Source organism: Pongo abelii, chromosome 8 (genome assembly GCF_028885655.2).
Source record: "Pongo abelii isolate AG06213 chromosome 8, NHGRI_mPonAbe1-v2.0_pri, whole genome shotgun sequence".
Taxonomy (NCBI): domain Eukaryota; kingdom Metazoa; phylum Chordata; class Mammalia; order Primates; family Hominidae; genus Pongo; species Pongo abelii.
The window spans coordinates 53,901,053-53,926,213 of record NC_071993.2 but is presented as its reverse complement, the minus strand read 5'-3'; the positions used below and the strand labels follow the sequence as shown (position 1 = coordinate 53,926,213).

Genomic DNA, 25,161 nt, shown 5'->3' with positions numbered 1-25,161 from the left:
TGCTTAGAAACGTGTGTTTCGGTTTAAATACCAGACAGTAAAAATAGAGCTCGAGGACCACCTGCACTGTTGCCAAATCATTGCCAGAATGAACAGCTTAAATAAATAAAAAATCGAAATATTTACTTCTGGATAAAAATCGCAGTAAAACCATTTGCCTTTCTTTGCATTATTTATAATATGTATTTATAACGGCCCGGCTGCGGGCGGCGGAGCCCAGGGCAGCGGAGGGGTCAGGACATCTCGATGACCTCCACGCTGCCCGAGAAGCTAGCCTGCTTGCCCAGGGCGGCCAGCTCCTCGCCGCGCGCGCGCCCCTCCACCATGCCCTCCTCGAACTCCATCTGGCAGCTGCCCCGCTTGAACTGCGAATCCGGGGCCAGCTCGTCGGACCAGCTGGTCAGTGTGTCCCGGGGCTCAGCCCTTGCTGCCTCCCGCCGCGGCAGGTCGCTGCAGCCGCCGGGTTCCGGGGCGCCCGCCCGACTGAAGGGCGCAAACAGCACCCCGCCCGCCCCTTGCACGCCCTCGGGGCTGAAGCACCAGGGCACGTCAGACGACGGCGTGCCCGAGGAGTCGAGCGGTGGCGTCCAGGCTCCGGGACTGGCCGGCTGGCCAGGGCCCGGCAGCCGCGTTGCCAAAGTTCAGGCGCGCGCGGGGCCGTGGGCGCGCCTTGGGCGAGGCGTCCGGGCAGGGCGAGGGCAGGCCCAGCATGGCCCCCGACGGGCTGTCCAGCTTTCAGAGAGCTTCGGGGCCTCGCCGGGGTCGCTGGGCCCGGGCCGTCGGGCAGCCGGCTGGGGGCGTAGGCCGACTTGATGTCCAGAGAGAAGAAGGGCTTGAGGCGGCTGGCGTCCTGCAGGCAGTCAGAGAGGTGCAGGCTGCGCAGGCCCTGCTGCAGCGTGCTGGTGGCCGTGGGGGGCGCGGGGGGCTCCACGCCTGCGCTCGGGCCGCCCTCCCTGGCAGCTGCACTCCTGGTGGCAGCGCTCTCTGAGGTAGGTGGTGGCAGCCATGGCAGCGGGGTCCCGGCCGCAGGGCTGGGGGGAGGCTCCGGCGTCCCTAAGGGGGTGCTCGCGTCGCCCTGCACGGCGGCCAACAGCTTCAGGCTGCGCTCATACTCCAGCAGCTGGCCCAGGAAGTTGAAGTTGGGCGAGATGGACGGGTGCTGGTCCTTCACAAACCTGTAGGCGTCTTCGGAGGACATGCCCATGGTCTTCATGATGTAGGTGATGGCAATGGTGGCACAGCAGGAGATGCCGGCCAGACAGTGGACGATGACTTGGCAGCTGGACAGCTTGGTTTTATCGACGAACTCGATGGACTTGTCCAGCCAGGACAGCAGCTTTTCACAGTAGTTGTCGTTGATGGGGACCCGCATGAAGCGGCTCTGGTAGATGAAGTCAGGCTTGGGGCAGGAGTTGCTGGCATTGAGGACAGTAGCTTATTCCAATCTGCGTCATCAGATCCTTGTTCAGGACGTCTTTCTGCGAGCCCAGGTAGAGCTGAGGCAGGATGAGGGTCAGGCACACGCTGGGCACAGGCAGGCAGGACTGCGAGAGGCTCATGGGTAGGAGGGCAGCAGGCTTGCCCTGGCAGAGGTCGGGGAAGCAGGAGGAGAAGGTAGGGAAGCCCCACCCCGTGATGATGGCCACGCTGTGGAAGCAGCCATCCAGCTTGCTCAACAGGATGGAGAGGAAGCTGTCTGAGGCCGCGTGCTCTGGTCATAGACCACCACGGCCTGTGGCCCAGTGGCTTCCACCTGGCTGCGTGCGGCCGGCCGGAGGAACTCCGAAATGGTCACCTTGCCCTTCTGCAACCGCCACTTCACCAGCTTGGAGCAGCAGATGTTGACGGAGCTGAGCACATGCCAGCTGTTGTACTCCAGGAAGGAGCGGCTGTCGATGACCAGGCCCCCCAGGCCCGCCCCGCAGCAGGCTGGCCAGCTTCTTGGCGTCCATCACCTTCCTGGGGAGCTGGTCCCCGGCCAAGATGGGGCAATGGGTCGTGGGGAGGGTGACCCCTGAAGTGAGGAGGGGCTGCTCCGACGGCCCAAGTGAGGCCTCGCGCTGGGAATAACCTAGCACATGGTGCCGGACCTTGCTCGCGCTCACCTCGGGGGCTCTCCGGGGACCCGCACCGCGCTCAAGGCACCCGCTGGGGTTTGCGGTCCATGGGCCAGGTGGGGGCCCGCGCAGCTGGGGCCAGGGCCGGGGCTCTAATATATATTTAATCAGTGCTCTTCACCACTTCAAAAAGATAATAGCTTACTTACTATCCTTCTACTATAATTTGGTCTTATTTATAGAATACGTTGAGGAATTGAAAACAAAGATCTAGACTTAAAATCCAATTAGCTCCTACAAAAAAAAAAATCCCTCACGTAAAAAAAGGCTATATCTTAATTTAGAGTAATTGAAAAATGATGCAGGTCTTAAAGAGTACAATTTAAAAAAAAATCAGTTCTGCTAAGGTATATTTCTATAGCATCTTAACAGCAACATGTGTGTAAACATATTTCCCGAGAGTTCTCATTAGGTAGCAAGAAAAGCAATCACTTACCAACCACTGCACACTTGTATGTCATCAGAGAAGCCAAAGCTTTTACTTCATCTACACTCACATCAGCGCTGTAACGGATACCTGGTGGTGTTTTTTAAAAAAATGTGTTGGGGTGGGTGAGAAAGAAGGGGATATATTTAGAACAAATTTCAGTAAGTTTCAAAAAAGAAAGCTACAAATTGAAAATATCCACTTTTTACATTTTATACCCAAGCTATGTCCAAAAACACTTGAAGCAGCTCATACGTCAGAACACCATAAAAAATGAATATAAAACGTTTAAAAAAGCTGCTAATAACAGTAACTATGATTTCACAAGACAAAAATCACTCTGCAATGAATTTCTGTACACTTTCCAGAAGGCTTTTTTATGTTCCTTTTACCTTTGGTTTGGGTGACCTGGTTGCAGGGAGTTTGAGAATTCAGCTTGCTTTTTTTTTGGGGGGGGGTAGGGGTGGGAAACAGGGTCTTGCTCTGTTGCTCAGGCTGAGTGTAGTGGCACAGACATGGCTTACTGTAGCCTCAACCTCCTGGGCTCAGGTAATCCTCCCACCTCAGCCTCCTGAGTAGCTGGGACCACAAGTGCACGCCACCATGCCCAGCTAATGTTTGAATTTTTTGTAGAGTCAAGATCTCACCATGTTGCCCAGGCTGGTCTCAAACTCCTGGGCTCAAGTGATCCTCCCACCTTGGCTTCCCAAAGTGCTGGGATTACAGGCATGAGCCGCTGTGCCTGGCAAGAATTCTACTTTCTGATAATTCACAAACATGGGCAATGAATAGTCACCAGGTTCAAAATACCGTATGTCTAAACAGAGGTTTTGGCTTCAAATGGGTATACTGAAAGAGATCCTTACCTGTTATTCTCCTCACCCACTGCCAACCTCTTTCAATCTGAAGATGAGAAAGCCATTTTCCCTTCCTGAGGTTGAGTGATTCCCTTCACCACTTCTGCAAGGAGGGCAGGTAGCCAAGCAGACAGGTACTAGTGCCCCTGTATCTAGTAGCCATTACGTGTTGGTATAGGGTATACAGGAAGTGGGGATGCCCACTGCTTTGGCTTTGGGGGTCTTGGTCAATTACCCTTTGAAGTTTTGGAGTGCTAAGCCACCTTTCTTTCTCTATAATCCATTGCTTCTCAATCCCAAGGAGGAAAGGCTGAGCGGGGTTGATGTTTGACCACACAGTGCTTGGGGCACTGGGTGTTTGTGTGTGAAGGATACCCACAAGAAGCTGCAGCATTTTTTCTACCCTCCCACTCCCAACAGATTCAGCCCCTCTCGAGGGGCTGGGTACAATTTCCACTGGGAGTCACAGGTAAGTAATGGGAGCCCCAGGGACAGCTCTTTTAAAGAATTCTGAGAATAAAAGTTTTTCAGATAGAAAATATGCAATATCTCATGGACTGGCAGTTTGAGAGAACTTCCCTAGTCAATCTTAAAAGCTAGCTTTTTTACATGTTTCTGAAAACATCAACCTTAATATTGATAATGTTTTAAGAGAATTTATTTATTGTACACATGATCATAAAGAGCATATTCGAAAGCTGAACATACTTATTTGGTCTACTGTAAAAACAAATTATATTTAGAGGAGTATGTGCTTAGAACTATATCTTGTATATAATTGATTCTCAAATTGTGAAATAAATGTACTCATTATTAAACTTTTACAATGCAAAATTACAGGTAATTTTTCTAGCACACAGCAGATATCTGTATAGCTCACTCCCCCATTTCATTCAGGTCTCTGTTAAAAACTTCATTCTGAGAGGCTCTCCCTGACCGCTGTATTTAAAAGAGCACCTCTTTCTCACTCCCACTTTCCTGCCTCTCCTACCTTACTTGTTTCTTCAGATCGTTTATTATTACTGACTTTGCATTATACATGTGTTTATTATCTGGCTTCCCTACCTGGCAAGTTAGCACCACGAGGGCAGACTTTGTTATGTTCACTGCTTTAATTCCTGGTTCCTAACATAGAAATGGCATATATTAGGCACTCAAATACATGCTGAATTAATATATGAATATTCTGACTCTTAAAATTTAAAAAAGAAAGAAAAGCTATGGCCACAAAAACTTTTGACATACATGTTAAGTTTTAAATAACTTACCATAAGCCTCCATACATATCATGAAAGGACTGAAAGTATACAAAATTGGGGATGGGGGTGACGGGGAGATGACGGTCAAAGGGTACAAAGCCTCAATTAGGAGGAATAAGTTTCTTTGAGCTAGATTGCACAGCATGGTGAATACAGTAAATAATAATAGATTATACATTTGGCCCAACATGGTAGTTCACGCTTGTAATCCCAACACTGGAAGGCTGAGGTGGGAGGATCACTTGAGCTCAGGAGTTTGAAACCAGCCTGGCCAACATAGTGAGACCTCATTTCTACAACAACAACAAAAAGTACTGCACATTTCAAAATCACTAAGAGTAAATTTCAGATGTTTTCACCAGAAAAAAAATGATAATTATTTGCAATTGTTTCCAGTGGTGAACAGATTAATCAGCTTGACTTAATTATACAATGTTGTATTCATAAATCATAAAATTACTTTGTACCTCATAAATATATATCTACAATTTGTCAATTTACAATTTAAAAAATAAAAAAATTGAGAAGACTTCCCAGTCAGATGAGGCCCATAGAAAAGGAAAAAAATTGTAAATAATATTAAGATGAATCCTTTGTATCTTAAAAAAAGTTGAGTTGGGTGTGGGGGCATGTGCCCGTAGTCCCAGATACTCAGGAGGCTGGGGCAGGAGAATCGCTTGAGCCCAGGAGTTGCAGGCTGCAGTGAGCTACGCTCAGGTCACTGCACTCCACCCCAGCAACAAAGCCAGACCTTTTCTCAAAAAAAAATTGTTTAAACACTAAAATGGGCTTTTCAAATTATTCAAAATGCTTCTAAGTAATACCACATATTTAATGATAACTACACTAAGCCAGGAAAATAGTCAGGCGCTGTGCCCAGGCGACCCAGCTTGCACCATCCGCTTGCATGGAGGGCTGCTAACGCTGCTCTCCTAGGATGGGTGTCACAACTGCGAGGAACATCGCACATGGGGAATCTGGCACGGTGCCCTGCAAGTGGTCAACAGGCAAATCTCAACTATTACCACTGCTATAACAAGTATTACAAAGTAATGGCATGTAACAAAGCAATTAAAAAGTCTAAACTGACAGGAGTTTGAACAAATGACTTAATAAACCTTGGTTTCATTACTTCTACATAAATTCACAGGAAGTGGTAAAACAATGTATTAATTAAGAACTAGTATTTCTTCTCCCACACATAAATCACATTTTCCATTGCTCTTTTAGAGCCTGTGGAAGTCATCACTACATTATTTTTCATTTTCCTTGCTTTCTTAAGTGGAGGAAAAGTTACTTTCTTTTAACTTAGAAACATAAAAATTTTAACTTGCATTTAGCTGGGAGCTAAAAACTGCTGGAAACAATGATATTCATAAATCAAACAGAAGCATTCAAATGGCAAGCCTAATATTCTAGAAATAGATGCTATTAAAAATTAGAAACCAGACCCCTCCTTCCACACAACAGTGTAAACAGAATGTCCAGTTTCTCATAAGTCATGGAATGATATGAGTCAGAAACTGTGTGTGTATAACAAAAGACATGTTCCGCTGGATGGAACCCAGGAATTCTTGTTTGTAAAGTTAAATTTTCTTTCCCAGCTATACCCATTTAGAGAGCTCAACTGCTAAACAGTGAAGAGAAGCAGTTTCACAAATTACCTCTCACACCACAGGCATTTTCTGTAGGCTATGAACCAATAAAGGTTTAGTGAATGGAAGCACAGGAGGAGCTATAAAGAAAGTAGCAGCTTAGTGGAAGAAGCCCCAGAGCCAACAGAGCAGGGACAGGGAGGGGATAGAAATGAATGCAAGTGATATTGCCTGGGCTAAAGAAGAAACATTTTCATTTTAAATTTCTAGTTAACCAGTGATTCATACATGTTTTTAATTCTAGAAATTGGCAAATATCGAGTACTGGGCTACCTAAACTGGTCGTCTGAAAAACAAAAAATTTTAAAGTGCACCCATTAATAAAATACTCTGCAGCAATACTTGAGACAAAACAATCTCCAATAAGACACGATGTACCCACACACAGAAAAAGCCGGTTACTCTTCCTTCTCTGGGTTTGGAAACCAAAGATAACTACCAAAAATACACTGTCACCTGAAAATTCTTAACTACATTCTAAGGGACATTAAGAGATTTAAGTAAGGAGGCGAGATGTGGTGGCTCACCCCTATAATCCCAGCACTTTGGGAGGCCAAGCTGGGCAGATCACTTGAGGTCAGGAGCTCGAGACCAGCTTGGCCAACATGGTGAAACCCCATCTTTACTAAGAATACAAAAATTAGCTGGGTGTGGTGGCATGCTCCTGTGTTTCCTAGCTACTCACGAGGCTAAGGCAGAGGTTACAGTGAGCTGAGATTGCACTACTGCATTCCAGCCTGGGAGACATTTTGAGACTCTGCCTCAAAAAAAAAAAAAAAAAAAAAAAAAGACTCCAAAAGGGAAGGTATTCTACTTAATGGATTGGGAAAAATTAGCACAACTGGAGAATGTGAAGGACAAAATGATGCGACATATACATACAAAGTTCTGAAAGGCAGGGAAAGCCTAGCACTTTTTAATGCCTACTCCCATTCAAATATACTCAATTTGAAGTTGTTCAATAAAGTCAAATAATAGGTAAATACATATGCATACAAGAAAATCAGAAAATCTTAAAATATTTAAGCCAAAATGAAGCAAGAAGGATCTTATGTGGTCTGAATATTGTCACTTTTTATAAAACCAAGCCTTTCCTCCTTCAGCAGAGAAGGCTGAAGGTGAACAGGACCAACAGAGATCAAACAGGGGCACAGAACAGAAACTAGGAGGAGGAAGGAAGAGATGTTTTATTCCAGAAATGGAGGAAAGTAAATTATATTTTTGTATCCCAAAGCCTTAGAGGGTTGGGCATGGTGGCTCATGCCTGTAGTCCTAGCACATTGGGAGGCTGAGGCAGGAGAACTTGAGCTCAGGTGTTCAAGACCAGCCTGGACAACAATAGTGAGATCCCATCTCTACACACAGACACACACACACACACACACACACACACACACACACACACCCCACACACACACACATCTTAAAACTCTGTTAGACTCCATTGATGCATTACTAGTGTTTGGGATCAACTGGGTCTTTGGTCAACTGTGCTAGTAGGAATGAAGGTAAATACTTTTAACAAAGAGCAGGAGTCCACGGCTGGCTAAGCTAGACAGTGAATGGGCTTGGTACACAGGTGTCAGCCACAGAACTGATGCCATTAGAAACATGGCCTAAAAATCAAGGCCACCCTGCTGACAAAGTCATCTGTGCATCCAGCTCACCAGAGGAATCTAAAGACACACCACCCATGACGTTTATTATTTATCAATCTCAGTAAAGCTGGAGGAAGGGCTAGGGATAGAATGACGTATGTACTACAATGGGAACTTTTAAATCATTCCTTCTATTCTGAACAGAAACTGACTAAACAGTTATTTTGTGTTAACTGGTATCCAGATGTTTCCAAAGAATATTAGTGAAATGCAAACATCTGCAACTATATACAGTACAAAGCACTGATCTGATTTTTAACTTAATTACCACAGATATTCCTTAGTATGCTCAAGTCTAATGAGCAGTGCACGCTAAGTTTCTCTAGGAGAAATAAAAATCAAAAGCAAAAACTAGCTTAAGTTGCTATAGTGATGAAGAAAACAAACCAGCTCATTACTTTAAAAAAGATTCAGTGAAAACCACAATTGACTAAGCTTGAATTTTTCTTCCTTTTCCTAGCTGACTCAAAAGCAAACACACAAAAGCCTCCAGCTAGAGTCACTGTTTTTTTTTATAATTAATCATTAACAAAATATTTATGAAAATTCAAATGGTTTTAAAATTACTTGAACCTGGTTCTCTTAATAGGGTTTGATTTATTCATCAGAAATCTAATTTCCAGCTGTACTCTCTCACTTTTCAGGAACTATTTATAAAATAACCAAGAATTCTACCACAAGCACAGAACCCCCAGAAAAGCAAAAAGGCCTCAGAACAACTCTTAATATTCATACATTAACACTCTTGCCACTTACTCATCAGATCATATTTTTTCACTTAATATTAATGTACTTTCTAACCCACAATAATGTAGCGTAACTTAATTTAAAATGAGGAGAGGAAGGTTAGAAGCAAGGAGGAACTATTAATGTCCACCCGCAAGTAATGACCATCTGAAATACTATGTCTCAGATAAAAATTCAGACATTCAGCATGGGGAAGGAGCACTGCATATAGGAGCTAAGAAAAAGTATACACTTTAGGCTGGGTGTGGTGGCACATGCCTGTAATCCCAGCACTTTGGGAGGCTGAGGCGGGCAGATCATTTGAGGTCACGAGTTTGAGACCAGCCTGGCCAACATGGTGAAACCCTGTCCCTACTAAACATACAAAAACATTAGCTGGGCATGGTGGTGCACGCCTGTAATCCCAGCTACTGGGGAGGCTGAGGCAGGAGAATTGCTTGAACACAGGAGACAGAGGTTGCAATGAGCTGAGAATGCACCACTGCACTTCAGCCTGGGTGACAGAGTGAGACTCCATCTCAAAAAAAAAAAAAAAAAAAAGAAAGAAAATAAAAATTATACTTTAATTGCTTTAGCAGCATCAATGTACTGTTCTGTATAAAGTAGGCAAATACCATCTTAGATTTTTAATTCATTGTCTAAATCTTTTATTTTAACCTGAATAAATTTTGAAAAGACAACTAAGCTTTCTGGGAAGCAAATGTTTAGCTGATGTTGGAAAAATGTAATGTAGTGACAGATCAAGGAAAAAAAAGGAAAAATACTTTTTTCATTAAAAATTTAAAATTATAATATGTATGTATGTATTTCTGTCAAAATTGAAATACAAAAAGAAAGCTGAAGACTCCCTTGACTACCACTTGTGACCCATCTTCTCTAACTGTATATCCTTCCAAATCATATTCCCTGCAGTTATATATGTACATATCCATAAAACATACAGCTTTATTTTATGTTAGGTATTTAACTTACAGCCTGATGGATGGAAGATTATGCATTAAAAGGGGGAACTTGTTAATATTTTTGGTAGATTCTTTTATTCTGATCTTGATTAACAGTAAACTTAGTTGCACTTTCCCACCAAATACGTCTTGGAAACGGAGATGATACTAGTTAAAATGGCAAATATAAAGTTGGACTTAGTAAAAGATAACAGTAACTTGTTATTAAAAAGTTTCAAAGGGATAAAGTCTTGAAACCTCAGGTATCCAGTTTCATGTAAATTACTTACAAGTCTAGGTGATATTTGAGATGGGTCTTAAGAGAGGAAGAGGAATCCTAGGGAGGGGGAAGCGAGGCATGGACAGGCAGAAGGACTGCACTATGCAAGGGCGTGATGGAGAGAAGTACGTGCATGGATTTCCAATTTTCCTGAGGATAATTTTATACCAGATCTTCTTTATTTTAAAAATCCAATCCTTTTTCTTAATAACCCCTGTCTGTCCCTGATACCACCATTTTTTTTCTACCAGTCTCTCAGGCTAGAAATTTTGTAGTTATCTTTGCCTCTTCTCTCCATCCTGTAAATCCTACCTGTTGGGAATACATTACTGTCCTTTCTTCAAAATGTTTTATCTGTCTTTTCTTTTTCATTCTCTGCTATTAACTATAACTTCATTCTCAGTTCCACTGCTGCCTAGCTTTCTGTGTCCTGCTAGGTTCATCATTATCCATCCAACAAACATAAAAGGAAAACTGTTTCTACTTACACACTTCTGAAACCAAATGTGTGGGTTTTCCACACTAAGCAGTTCTCCAGTTCTCTGCAGATACAAACTGGGTGTCCTGCAATTCAGTTTTGAATTGCCATCAACTGAGATCATAAGACTGCTGAGCAGTTGGTTTGAGAGGGAAGATCCTGAGTTCTGTAGGGCATATCACTTTGGAAATGTCCATTAAACATCCAAATGGATATGTCATGGAGGCAGCTGGAGTTCAGGTTAGAGGTCTGAGTCACTGATAAAACTTTGGGAGTTGTTGGCAAATGATAGTGTATTGGTCAGAGTCCAATTAGGAAAGAGAAGCCAGTCATTTGAACAGGAAAAGTGTACATAGGGAATTGTTAATCGCAACAGGGAAGTGGAGTAACCAGGCACAGACTAGTAGGAAGTATGGGAGGAGCAGCCACTAGTCTAGGGCTGAGGTAGAGAACTCAGGAGAGTCCTCCTCTCTTAGTGCCCTGCCCCTGCACCTCATCAGAGGAACCCAGCCATGGCCCTCTGCTTGTCAGGAGAGTCACTGGTGCTATACCACTGGAACTTATTAGAAATACTTCCTTAGGTGCTGGGGAAAGGAGCGGTGTCTCAGAAGAGTTACTCTATAATAAAACTTCCTGGAGCTGGTGGGAGGAGTGGGACCTGCTGGGCACTGGCCACTGTGTCCCTGGAGAAGTCAACCACCTGCAGGAGCCAGGCGAGGGAGCATAGGAGAACCAGTAGCAAAGATGGCTTTCACCTACAAAGTCTCTCCATTGCTCTAGATAGGAGGTGGCGGTCAGAGTGGGATACTGTGGGGTTTGCAGTCCTTGGACCTGACAAGGTCTAAGGTCTGATCATGGAGGGAGGGGGAAGCTGAGATAGGGCAGAGGACAAGAATGGGCTTCATGAGACCAAAAGGATGTTAGAAGGATTATTTACCCGGATACTGACATCTCCAAGAAGTAAGAGGCCTAGTGTGAAGAACTTACAACATCCTAAGCTCTTCATGGATAAGGGAAGCATGCGCCACGTGGGTAGCCTCCCCAGTCCAGCACCCAGTATATAGCCTATGCAGAGTGAATACCTGGAGGCTGCTGGGGGTGAAAACAAGGTCCCTGTGACAGGACCTGAAGCCTGGGGGTCTCGGTGACAGGAGTGGGCCTAGTTTTTTGGTGTAGAATTGAACCTTGTGTGCACCGGTGGGATCATATTGAAAAGAAACCCTCCAAGACTAAAGGAAGATGCATCCTCTGACAATGTACGCTCTGTAGGCGTCCCAAGTAGCTCGGCTGGGGGTTAGATGGGCTCCAAGGCATTTCCTCAGGTGGCAATGGGCGGATCCCTGGGAAGGCAAAGCTGTGCAGGAAGAAAATGGCAAGATGCTACCTTCCCTCAGGGAAAGCCCCTTTCCCGGGAGCAGGGAAGGAGGGCAGTTTAGGCTGGGTCAGTTTGTTCCTGCCCTCAGAGTCTGTTGGTCTTGGAAAAAGAGGGCCTTATTTTATTTATTTATTTTTCTTTGAGACAGTGTCTTGCTCTGTCGCCCAGGCTGGAGTGCAGTGGCTCGATCTCAGCTCACTGCAACCTCCGCCTCCCAGGCTCAAGCGATCATCCCGCCTCAGCCTCCAGAGTAGCCGGGACCACAGGGACCACGGGCGCCCGCCACGACGCTGGCTTTTTAAATTTTTATTTATTTATTTATTTATTTATTTTGACAAACGTAGCCTCCCTATGTTGCCCAGGTTGGTCTTGAACTCCTGGGCTCAAGCAATCCTCCTGCCTCCGCCTCCCAAAGGGCTGGGATTACAGGCGTGATCCACCGCTTCTGGCCAAAAGAGGGCTATAGGGCACCCCCAGAACGCGAGATCTCCCTCGTCTGTCATCTTTACAGAGGAGGAAGTGGACTCCCAATCCAGCCAGTCCATTCGCCCCGGGCACGGTGACTCCGGGGCGGCCAGAACCAAATGTGTCTCCTTCTGGCTTTTGCAAGGCATCAAGTAACCCGCGCCAGGCCGCACAGCTGCCCTGGCCTTCAGCGAGGACTCCCCGAGCGAGGTGCAAGCTGCTCGGGAGTGCCAACGCAGGAGTTGAGGCAGCAGATTCCGAGGGCGGGGTGGGGCTGAATCGGGAGGGACACGGACCCGGTGGAACGCACTGCGCAGACGGCGCTGGCACCCGCACTCAGCTGTTGACGAGTCTTTCTTCCCGCTCTCCCCTGAAAGTCGTCCAGGCGGCGGTCTCTTTTTTTCTGCCTTTTTGTTTCCCTCCGGCGAGTCGGCGCGAGGGTGAATTTCCGTTTCCGGCGGTGTCCAAGCGGACCTAAGGAGTCGCAGTTGTGAGCAGGTTCGGTGCCGGGGCCTGGGGTAGACGGCGGTGGGGTCCGTGGCTCTGGGGCACTGGGAAGATCGCGAGTCGTGCGCGTGGGAAGGTCCTCCCCCGGTCCTCCGGGTCATCTTTGCTCCCGAGGAGCAGCATATTTCGCATCTGCCTGAGGTGTGCCTGGGGGTCGTTGGGAGAGTGACGGGATGAATCCCTGCAGAGAGCCCGGACTGGGAGGGAAGGTGTCGGGGAGACGTCGTTTCCTGGCGACATGGTCCCAGCAGGCGACTTAGACCTGAGCCAAATCTGTTGACCCCAAATTGTGCTTTTCCCACCAAGAAGAAAAGGGAGAGAAACAGTACAAGTTCGGCAGTAAAATATAGCAGAGAAGCAATATAACCTCTGAAATCACACAGCTATTCAGTTTCAAACGGTTCCTAGTGCGCAGCTCTCCTAACTCCCGGCCAGTGTTCCTTGACATATGGTGATATATAAAGACTTTCTGTTTCCGCTCGTGTGTGTGTCTGTGGGAAGCCTCTGACTCACTTCTGTGCCCCAGTAGCACCCTGTGCAGCCTTGCAATGTAGCCCTTATTGCATGGCACGGAAGATACTAGTTTGGATTTCCTCTGCAAGTCAGATCATAGGTATATCCGTTTACTGGCACAGCGGCTAGCACATCATAGACAGACACAAACATTTATTAAATGGAATGAATACAGGACCTTAACTGAATGAAATGGCACCCTGCCCCGCTTTTTCTCAATCAAGCTGTCAGGTTTTATGCAGCCCGATATTCCAAAAAAACTCACTGATTCAGTGATTACCAATTTATTGGCCACAGATTCCCAGGTACCTCAGAAATCACTGGAAGGGTCTCTGTAAGTCCATGAGGTCTCCAGGCATCATCTAGAACCAGTCATATCTCACACATACAGATATTGCTATTTTTCAAATGTATGTAGATGAGCTGTAATTTAGGAGTTTTAGAGTCAACAGGTACTAAAAGTAATACTGCGATCATATTGGAAGTTCATAAAAACGTTTTAAATTTTTTATTGAAATGTAAGTTTTAGTTTAGGTTAGGAAACCACTTCATTAGCCCAGTCGATATCTAGGTCTGAGCTGTCCAGTATGGTAGCCACATGTGACTATTTAGAGTTAGAATGAAATTCATTAAAAATTCATTTTTTTCAGTTTCTCTAAGTACATTTTAAGTAACCACATGTGGCTAATGGCTAAATGGCTGAAAAGTACAGATATAGACTATTTCCATCCTCGCAGAAATAGATACTGGTGATGTTGACACTTGAGATGAATAAAAAGTAACTTAACCATAGAAGGTAACCTTAGCAGAGGTAACTCCTCTAATTTATAGCATAACAGAGAGAAATGAAATTGGGGATGGTGAAGCAGTTTCTACCCTTGTTCAGTGAACAAATACATCATCCCTTCATAAAGAAATAAATGAAATTTAATGTTTTTCACTGGGTATTGCCTGGATTGTAAAATGCTTCTTCCTTGTAGGTTAGAGTTACTTGTTATTGGTAAACAGCCACTATGGAGAGTAAGGACAAGAAGAAACACCGAAAGAAAAACAGCGGACCCAAAGCTGCAAAGAAAAAGAAGTGGCATCTGCGGGATCTCCAGCTAGGAGACGAAGAAAATGCCCAGAAGAGAAATGCCAACGCTTTCGCAGTTCAGTCTGCTGTGTGGATGGCTCTATCCTTTCACAGGTGTGTTTAGCTACAGTCTGATGGTTCTTCCGTTGATTCTTTTTAAATAATAGGAGCCTCTCACAGGTGACATTTGGATTCACAAGTCTAGTCCAGCTCCAAAGGACATGGAGATGCATGCTGTGTGGCTTTTACTAAAACGTGAGAAGACTTCCCATAGAAGCTGCCTTGCCTACAGCATCTGCACACTGGTTGGTGTTTCTTACCCAAGATACAAGAATTTATAGAATTTGTTTCTTCCTAAACTTTAAACTGTTTCTATGGTGATAAGTGTGCTTTTTCCCTCTGGATATATTTTACAAAGTTGTAATATAAAATACAAAAATTACAATATGTAATACTAACATAGCTTTATTTAGTGAGTCCTTGTGATATTCTTAGCAGTGTACTTTAAACGTTATTCAACTAAATCCTTCCAGCAGGCTTACCAGAGTAGGAATCATTCTTGCCCTCATTTTATGGACAAGAAAACTGAGGTCAAGAAAACAAGTTACCTCCAATCATATAACCAGTAAGTAGGAGAGCCAAATTTAACTCCAGAGCCTCTGCTCTTATCTGTTACGATGCACTGCCTCAGTATTTACCTTTTGGTTTTTAAAAAAACTATTAAAATCACTCATAAAACAGTCAGATTTAAGTAGTGTTTAATTTTCAACTCTATACTATTGAAGTCATCTTGTTACATCTTTATTGAACAGCAATTGATTTGGATAGCGGTCAGAAGTTAATAATTGACAAGTTACTTACATTTTTATATTGTCTGTTGTACTCTCTATAAAATATACTAAAGTACTCATATCTGTAAGGATACTAAAAAAAAGTCTACTTATAAGGTTGGTACCTTTTACTCTATTTTGAAAGTGAGTTTACTTTTTTTCTCTTTTTTAAATAAATAGGACTCTGGATTTGAAGACACAAAAGCATCATATTCCAGTCATTGATGGAACTCCACTAGAGCCCCCAGCAATAGTGGTAGTGGTGACGGGGCCTCCAAAGTTGGAAAGAGCACTTTGATACAATGCCTCATTCAGAACTTCATTGGCAGAAGTTGACCGAGATCAGAGGCCCTGTGACGATCGTGTCAGGTAGGACATGCCGCCACAGACACAGAGTCGGCGTGGCTGTTGTCATCTGAGGGACGTGCGTGTGTTTGTTGTTTTCTTGAGTGGAACATGTGAAATTTTGTCATATCATGTTACCTCTCTTATACTTTTGCTAAGTTAGCTATAACTTCAGAAAAGGGTAAGTTCCCAGAGATGAGGATGTGATACGTGTCTTATCCTGACTGCTCTGTGGCTTTGCCAAGCATGTTCCTTGGAAGGGCCTAGCAGGCCTGGTCACTGTGAACACATCATTTAACAGACAGCACATACCTCCTATGTGCCAGGTGCACGTGCTTGCCCTTATGAAGCCACATGCTGGTGGAAGTGTGTGTTTTCTCTTTTTCCTGGGAGAATTTGTCTGCTTTGGGAGGTGGCGACCTTTCCAAGTTTGAGGGAAGATGAAAGAAACTTCCAGTGGTAGAATGGCAATGTATACTCTGAAATCTCTTGTTATTGCGGTAATATAGTTGGATTGAGGCTTTTCTTTATCTTTGAAGCATCCATATTTTCTTTTCCTTTTTTTGAGACAGAGTCTTGCTCTGTGGCACAGGCTGGAATGCAGGGGTGTGATTACAGCTCACTGCAGCCTCAACCTCCCAGGCTCAAGCAATCCTCCTACCTTAGCCTCCTGAGTAGTGGATGCCACCATGCCTGGCTAATTTTTCTTTTTTTTTCCTTTTTTTTTTGTTTTTATATTTTTGTAGAGATGGGGTTTCCCCATGTGGCCCAGGCTCGTCTCAAAACTCCTGGGCTCACCTGCCTTGGTCTCCCAAGGTGCTGGGACTACAGGCGTGAGCCACTGTGCCCAGCCCATATTTTCTTGATCATTTTCTTATTACCTTAATTTAGAAATAGTTATCATTATAAATATTCTGTTGCATTATGTTTGAGGTTGTTTGTAGCGATAGTGGGAACGTGGGAAGTTTTGATAGAGGCGAAGACATTGGCCTGCAGCTGAACAGCAGGATCATGGTTATCGTGGAGCCTGTGCAGTCAGAATTTTCCCCGTTTAAGCACTTTTATTCATCTGGGTAGACTTTTGGTATTATCTAAATTTAGAACACAGCAAGAAAAACAGGATGGAATTTATTTTACCAGTTTTTGCCTATAAAAATGAACTTGTGGTATACTCCTGTAAACGTATATGGTGTTTTACTGGATGCAATTAAAAAATGAAAATGAAGAGTTGATGGTTAGAGTTTTTTCAGGGTCTTTTTAAAGTAAAATTTTCATCTTTTCACTTACAGGTAAAAAGTGCAGACTCACCATTATTGAATGTCAGTGTGACATTAACATGATGATTGATCTGGCTAAAGTAGCAGATCTGGTAAGTCAGCTGGGGCAGCCTGGGGTGCTGATGGAGACTTACAGCATTGTGATAGGTTATTTACCCCATGATGAAGGGAAGAGAGTTTTATGATTATTAAAAGGATCATGGTCATTATCAGGGATATAGTAGATGTGATTGAATTGATGATGATAATAATAATAGTGATAAATGTTGTCATATTAATAATACAAATGGAATGTGCACAATGAAATGTATTCCAAAATCTAAAAGCAAATCGCAGGATGGAGAAAACCTTTAATGAACACAGCTAATAAGAGCTCATTAATATGCATACATATATACGTACAAATATATCATAGTAAGTACCATTTCTTCTTGGATCCTTCCTGGCACTGTGCTAACTGCTTTCTACAAATTTAGCTTACATAAACCCTTGATACACCCTTGAGGTGAGTAGGTATTATCTATAGTTTACATAAGATGAAATAGAGCCTCCCAGCAGTTAAGTAACTTGTGTGAAGATGGGACCCTTGTTCCTGATGGTTCTAGAACCTTCATCCTGAATGATAATGCTAAAGTAAGTACATGAATTGCCTGAAGAAGTGGTCAGAGTTTATCAATAGAAAATTTAGATAGTACTCAGTGTGTGGAAGATGTACATGCTCTTGCATTTATGGAAATGATAATGTTCACTATTTCTGATATTCTATGAACTATCTTTTACATTAGCAAAAAAAAAAAAAAAAAAAAAAAAGGCCAGACACAGTGGCTCACACCTGTAATCCCAGCACGTTGGGAGACCGAAGTGGGCGGATCACCTGAGGTCAGGAGTTCGAGACCAGCCTGACCAACATGCAGAAACCCCATCTCTACTAAAAATACAAAATTAGCCAGGTGAGGTGGTGCATGCCTGTAATCCCAGTTACTTAGGAGGCTGAGGCAGGAGAATCGCTTCAACCCAGGAGATGGAGGTTGTGGTGAGGCGAGATCACGCCATTGCACTCTAGCCTGGGCAACAAGAGAGAAATTCTGTCTCAAAAAAAAAAAAAATTAGCAAAAATATAAGCCATATTGATTAGGAAGTGTGGGGTGACAGATACCTTGTTTTTTTCACTTTTATTTAGTTTTTTCTAGAGCCACAGATTTTATACTTTGGCCTAGGAAGAATCCTAAAATGTAAAGGAAAAAGTAATATAGATTTTAAAGTTGTGCCATTGTAATGTCAGAAAACTAAATAACATTCAAATTTTGAACATGTAATGCTACTATTAGTAAAAATAAGTGTAATTAATGTAAAGTTGTGTAAAGATTATTAAATCTTGTATACTTGAAATGATTGAATAGTTCATAGAAATCATTTGTTTCTCTTTTATTTAAAATGTAGCAAGTTTCTAATTTTAAATACATACATATTAAGAGATGCCTTTACATTTTTTTATTTTTAGTTATTATGGATACATAATAGTTGTACATATTTATGGGGTACATGTAGTATTTTGATAGAAGCATACAATGTGTGATGATCAAATCAGGGTAATTCAGATATCCTTTACTTCAAACATTTATCATTTATTTGTGTTAGGAACATTTTAATTTCATTCTTTTAGTTATTCTGAATTATATAATAAATTATAGTCACCCTACTGTGCTGTTGGACACTAGAATTTATTCTATCTAACTGTGTTTTTGTACCTGTTAACCTTTCCCTCTGTCCCTCCCTCCCTGCTCCCCTTCCCAGCCTCTTAACCATCATTGAGAGAGATGCCTATGTAAATCTTTTTAAGATTTTCAAAAGGCGCACACACATTTGATAAAGCACTCTAACTGTAATGCAGGGTACACACAATGTACATTTTCTCTTTCCTTGCTCTAACTGCTGGTCTCTCAGGTCCCTGCAGAGTGGTATCCTTCCAGATACATATAAACACACATGCCACCCTTTAAAAACACAAACGGTAGCTTATTTTATACACTGTTCTATGCTTTGCTTTTTTCATGTAATATATCTTGGAGGTATATAATCAGTAAGTACTGTAGCTCTGCCTCCTTCTTTATAATATGATATTCCATTCTGTGAATGCACCATAATTTATTTAGCTTAGCTTATGTTGATTGCTCTGCTCTGGGTTGTCAAAGCCTCCTGAGTACGGCAGAGGCACACACAATACGTGGATTTGGGTGTGTACGTGCATGTGTGGATTAGGGGAGTAACACTGGCTTAGATGGCAAAGATTGGCAGCTGAGGGACTGTTTGCTCCCTTTTGTTCCTGACCCTACAACCAGCCGCTTGTCCCTTGGCACTCTGTGGCATCAGATGTGGTGTGAGGATATTCCACCTGTTCTTTGAGCTGGTCCAGTGTTGCTGGAGAGCTCTGCTTGCTGCCTCAGTCTGCAGTGGCAGCTGTGCTTTCCTACAAGCCCAACTTCATATATTCTGTGGTTTTGGGTTTTGAATGTTTCCTAGTTTAATCAAAGGTGGGCATTTCTGTTTCCATTTTGTGTTATTTTTAGTTATCCTTGGAAAGATAAAAACAGAACTATCTTTAATATTAAAACTACAAGTTTCCAGGAATCAGTTCTGAAATTATTTTGCATCTTTGAAGTGTCTTAAATTTTAAAAATTGGTCTTGGCCAGGTGCGGTGGCTCATGCCTGTAATCCCAGCACTTTCAGAGGCCGAGGCGGGCAGATCACGAGGTCAGGAGATCGAGACCATCCTGGTGAACACTGTGAAACCCCATCTCTACTAAAAAAATACAAAAAAATTAGCCGGGTGTGGTGGTGGGTGCCTGTAGTCCCAGCTACTCAGGAGGCTGAGGCAGGAGAATGGCATGAATCCGGGGGGCGGAGCTTGCACTGAGCCGAGATCACGCCACTGCATTCCAGCCTGGGCAATAGAGCGAGACTCTGTCTCAAAAAAAAAAAAAATTGGTTTTATCTGCTTATATTTTCTTATAGACTACCATTCATCATAATCTTACTGTTTTTTTACTTAATTCTTAACTGGTAGCTATTTAAAATATTTCTGAGCAATTGAGTTATACAAATTAACATACAAGATAGAGGTTTCCATTGCATACTTCCCAGCAAAAAAACAGATTTTTTTTTTTTTTTTTTTGGGAAGGAGATTGAAAGAAGAGGTTGGTTTTCTGTACCTATTTAATATATTTCATTGATTATCACTTTCTTCCCATTCTTTGGATGTCAGAGACCTCTTATTTGGCTTAAAAATACGTTACCGAAAACTTCATTTCTTTAAATTAGGGTTTTTTAGGTAAGGGCCAGGTTAGACCCAGCCTTTTCTGAGTTATTTCTCATGCATTAGAATTCTTAAAATGGAAGTTTATATCCTAATGGGCATTGTCTTATGGTTGCCTTTTAGAGTAAGTCAGAGAGTGGTGGTTTCTCTGGCTGGGTGATGCCTGTGTAGTCATTTGATTTAGTCTGCAGTGGGACTTTTCTGTCAAGGGCCAGGTAGTGAATATTTTTGGCTTTGTGGATCATATCTTCTGCAGCTACTTAGCTCTGCAGTTGTAGTGCACAGGCAGCCATAGACGATATGTAAATGAACTAATGTGGCTATGTTCCAATAAAACTTTAGTTACAAACACAGGTGATGGGCTGGATTTGGCCCGTGGGCCAGTTGCCAACCCCTAGTGTAGGTGGTCTGTTTTGGTAGTTTCTTTGAGAAATAATGTGTTCTGCTTGTAGGTACTGATGCTTATAGATGCCAGCTTTGGGTTTGAAATGGAAATGTTTGAATTTCTAAACATCTGTGAAGTACATGGCTTTCCTAAAATTATGGGAGTTCTCACCCACCTCGACTCCTTCAAGCATAATAAGCAACTGAAGAAGACAAAGAAGCGATTAAAACACAGGTTCTGGACAGAAGTTTACCAGGTAGGAAGAGAAATAATTGTTAGAAACTAACAGTATAATCCTTTTAAAGTAGACTGAAGCGGCTGGGCACAGTGGCTCACGCCTGTAATCCCAGCACTTTGGGAGGCAGAGTCAGGCGGATCACTTGAGGCCAGGAGTTTCGAGCTCAGGGCAATATGGCCAAACCCTGTCTCTACTCAAAAGGCAAAAATTAGTCAGGTGTGGTGGCGTGCACCTGTAATCCCAGCTACTAGGGAGGCTGAGACGTGAGAATTGCTCAAAGCTGGGAGACAGAGGGTGGAGTGAGCTGAGAGTGCACCACTGCACTCCAGCCTGGGTGACAGAGTGAGACTCCGTCTCAAACAAACAAACAAACAAACAAACAAAAAGACTAAAGAGACGTTACTAAACATCTCTCTAGGAATTGCCTCCTGAATTCCCTTTGTGTATGTGTTCCCAGTCTCTGGAAGGTTTTCCTCAAGAGAGTGGTTATTCTGGGCCCCTTGGTGTATCTCATTTGTCTCCGTGCCTGCTGCACCAGGCAATGTCTGGGTGTTTTGGGGTCGGGACTTAATAGAGTACATCAGAAGTTTCTCCCAGTTATAGGACCAGGCACTGCCCCTTCCTTTCCATACTGCTCTGGTCCATCGGCCACAGAACCATTTCTGTGCTCATATGTCTCACCTCCCTCTCCTCACCATACTTAGACGGATGCCCCGGCTTGGCTGCAGAGCAGTCTGCCTCTGTGGGGTTCTAGTAAGTCCTGAAAGAAGCCAGCAAGGCTCTGGAAGCCTCAGGACAGTGGCTTTGCTGGAAGTCTCCCTTCTTAGGATTGCTTCTTGTTTAGAGCTTTTATTTTGTTGCAGTATTGACGAGAATTTAATTGAAATTTAATTTTTAATTTTCCTTTAATGTTTAGGTTGCCAAACTGTTCTACCTTTCTGGAATGGTGCATGGAGAATATCAAAACCAAGAAATCCACAATCTGGGCCATTTTATTACAGTTATGAAGTTTAGGCCTCTCGCATGGCAGACTTCTCACCCTTATATCCTGGCAGACAGGTAAAAAGTGATTGTCAACTTTTTCTTCCTGGGCCATATATTTCAAAGCTAAAAAGGCTAGAAAAAGAACAGTGATAGGATTTATTTTGTGCCTATTTGAATAGTGGGGGTAGAAGTGTAGTTGATGGAAAATGTCTACTTATATCATTGCTCAAAGATGCTGTGCCTTTGGGAGTAAATAAATTATGAGATGTTTAGGAAAATGGGAGGACTTGGAAGCATTTAAGGCTACAGGATGTGGCCCCATCCTACGTTCAGCCTCAGTTTTCAGTGATGCTGCCTTCGTGCCCGGGTGCTTGAGTCCTTCGTGTGTGCCTTCAGTTTCCTTCCTTTGTGCTCTTCTTTGTGCTGTGGTTTTCTCAGCCTGGAATAATACCCTTTTTCCACCTGCCAGAATCCAAGCCACAGTACAAATCCCAGAGCACAGGCTCACCCTCTTCCAGAAAGGGATTTTCTGAATATGTTCTTCACTGTTCCCTGACCCCAGGTGGACATCATCTCCCTGTCTGGTGTCTTACAGAATGAATGTCACTTTCAGCCTAGAGACACAGTTGTGTGCCTGCCCCTTTTCCTCTGCTGGATGGTGAACAGTGCTTCCTTATTTCTGCATTTTCTAGTCTCTAAATGGTGTGCTTAGTGGACAAGAGTGTGATGAGTCATTGACACATGAAAGGAGGTATAGGAACTTTTGGCATTCATTTCTGCTGTATGATTGAGTTTATTTTTCTAGGATGGAAGATTTGACAAACCCGGAGGATATCCAAACAAACATCAAATGTGACCAGCAGGTGTCACTTTATGGTTATTTAAGAGGCGCACACTTGAAAAATAAAAGCCAAATTCACATGCCAGTATTCTCTTGTTGTAGAACATACTAGAATTACACATAGGATTCTTGGGATGGCTTCATTTCTCAGGAAAACTGAAAAATGACCAAACAAGGGAAGATGGCCTTGCTGGAGGTTTTAAAAGTAAGCCAGCTATGTGTAGGCCTGCAAAGGTGTTACTGAATCCCCTCTTCTCTGACCTCTTGTCTTGTGGCTAGAGGGCCACTGTTCCAGTGTGGCACAATGCCCTTCTTTGGGTCATGGGTTAAGCCCTTGGACTGTGGATCGTTTTTAACCCCCCAGTCAACAGTAGATACTTAATGACTTCTTGTCAGTTGAAGCTGGCTTTTTGGGTCCCGTCTTCCAGGGGTAGAACATTTTGCCATGAGTGACATCAGTTTCCTCCCAGACCCTTGTGTTCTTCCTGAATAACAAAAGAAGTGCTGTTTAAATAAGAAGGAGCAGCTGGTTTATGCGCCTGTTTCTGGAGTTGGGGGTGTGCTGTATGACAAAGAAGCTGTCTGTGTTGGCCTTGGTGGCAGCCACGGTTTTCAGGCATCAGTGAGGCAGGAGTTAATGCTCTGAACTCTCATTATTCTTTCCGAATCTATTTTTTAATCAAAAAAAGTAATATACTCAGCTTTTATTTATTGAAGATTTTTCTCTTGTACTTGTAGTAAAGGCCCAAATGCATATTGTCAATATGTAGAATAAAAAGAATACCTTTTCTTCATTGTACCAAGCAGAAGAGTCCTGTCCTCCATGCCTCCTTGATCTGTGGCCCCAGCACGGGCACTGCTGCCAGTGTGGCACCTGCACGGCTTATTTCTGTTTCTACAAAATCAGTGTGCTTTCCGGCTCTTGTTTGTCTTTTTCTTTTTCTCATTCACAGTGGTCTCCTCATTATTTTAAAGTGGATTTCCAATATTTATTTCTTAGTTCTGTAGTTGAATTTTATTGGGTTAAAAGCAGGGTTATTTAAAAATGTTAGAAAAGCCAGCATTGTTGTAGCACTGGAACTGAGGCTTTTCTAGCTAGGTGTTTAGGTTATCAGGTTATATACTCACTGAGCTTTGGAAAAGTTTAATGGAGATGGGGATCCATTTCAAGCTTTGTTATAAGGATTTTCTTCTGTGGTTTTTGAGGCATTAAGAAAGGTCCTCAGGAAATGTGTCTAAGATAATTTTGAGAAACTGACTGAAACCAGTGTCTCTCCAGGATCTTTGTGCTTTCCTCGCGTGCCCTTTCTTGGTGGCCTTGACAGGACAAGGTGGGGCCCACCCATGAGCTGGTCCAGAGTCTCATCTCCACCTACTCCACCATGGATGCCAAGATGGCTTCAAGTCGAGTGATGCTGTTTTCCGATTCCAAACCACTTGGGTCAGAGGCTATAGATAATCAAGGGTAAGTCTGCTTTTTTTCTATTTTTAATAAAAAGATATATTACAGAAGATCATATCACACATAATTCTGACATCATAACACATTTTGGTGGGATTCATTCTATGTTGTTTTGTTTTTCTGTGTGTGTGCATGTGTCTCTGAGGGCTCTTCACTACCTGACATTACAAGGGAGTCTTATCTTGAAAAAAAATACAGGATGCATTTTTCAACAGACCTCGAATATTCCTCAAATACCACGCCATCTTCCATAGGTTGCTTTTTTGGTTTTTCAGAGACCTGAGGCCACTTGGCTTTCTTTTGATGGCCAAAACACTAGAGCAGAGTCAGGGAGTTTGTGGCTGTCCAGAAGCCACATGTCTTGTCTGTGAAAGTTTTATTTAGATTATGTTGTATTATCTCCCATGGGTAGGTTTCCACTGATGTGTGGCTTATGTGAATTATTTTTCAGCCTGGGTTGAGAATTTGTATACCTTTATGCTTAGTGGATCTTTGCAAAACATTGATTTTGTTGTATTGATTTATGACTCCCAGTAAAATTTATCTGAAAATTTTGAGATAACGTAGTATGTAATTTGTTACAATGTGCATAAACTACCGACCACAGTGCCTGACATAATGAGTGTTATTAGCTATTTTCATTTTTGCATATCCTTCTAGTCATCCTTATCTACAAGAATACTCTCTTCTAATATAGTTACAGGTAGAACACATAATTGTATTTGTATATTCTGAGCATTTTTTTTCTATACAGTCTTTATGTAGTCATGATTTTGTTGTTACCAGTGTTTTTTTGTTATTGTGGTTTCTTTGTTTTTGTTTTTGTTTTGAGATAAGGTCTCACTTTGTCTCTCAGGCTGGAGTGCGGTGGCGTGATCTTGGCTCACTGCAGCCTTGAACTCCCAGGCTCAAGTGATCCTCCTGCTTCAGCCCCGCAGGTAGCTGGGACTACAGGAGTGAACCACCACTCCCAGCTAATTTTTCTTGTTTTGTTCTAGGGACGAGTTCTCACTATGTTGCCTAGGCTGGTCTCGAACTCCTGGGCTCAAGCAATCCTCCCGACTTGGCCTCCCAAAATGCTGGGATTACATATGTGAGCCACTATGCCTGGCCTGTTATTCCTGTATTCTA

General features: G+C 43.2%; 2 pseudogenes; one reads left to right on the top strand and one right to left on the bottom strand.

The window, feature by feature from the left end:
• Positions 1 to 233: 233 nt before the first annotated feature.
• On the bottom strand, positions 234 to 12,867 carry LOC100434673 (dual specificity protein phosphatase 8-like; annotated as a pseudogene).
• Positions 12,637 to 23,841, top strand: LOC100433913 (ribosome biogenesis protein BMS1 homolog; annotated as a pseudogene).
• The last annotated feature ends 1,320 nt before the right edge of the window (positions 23,842 to 25,161 follow it).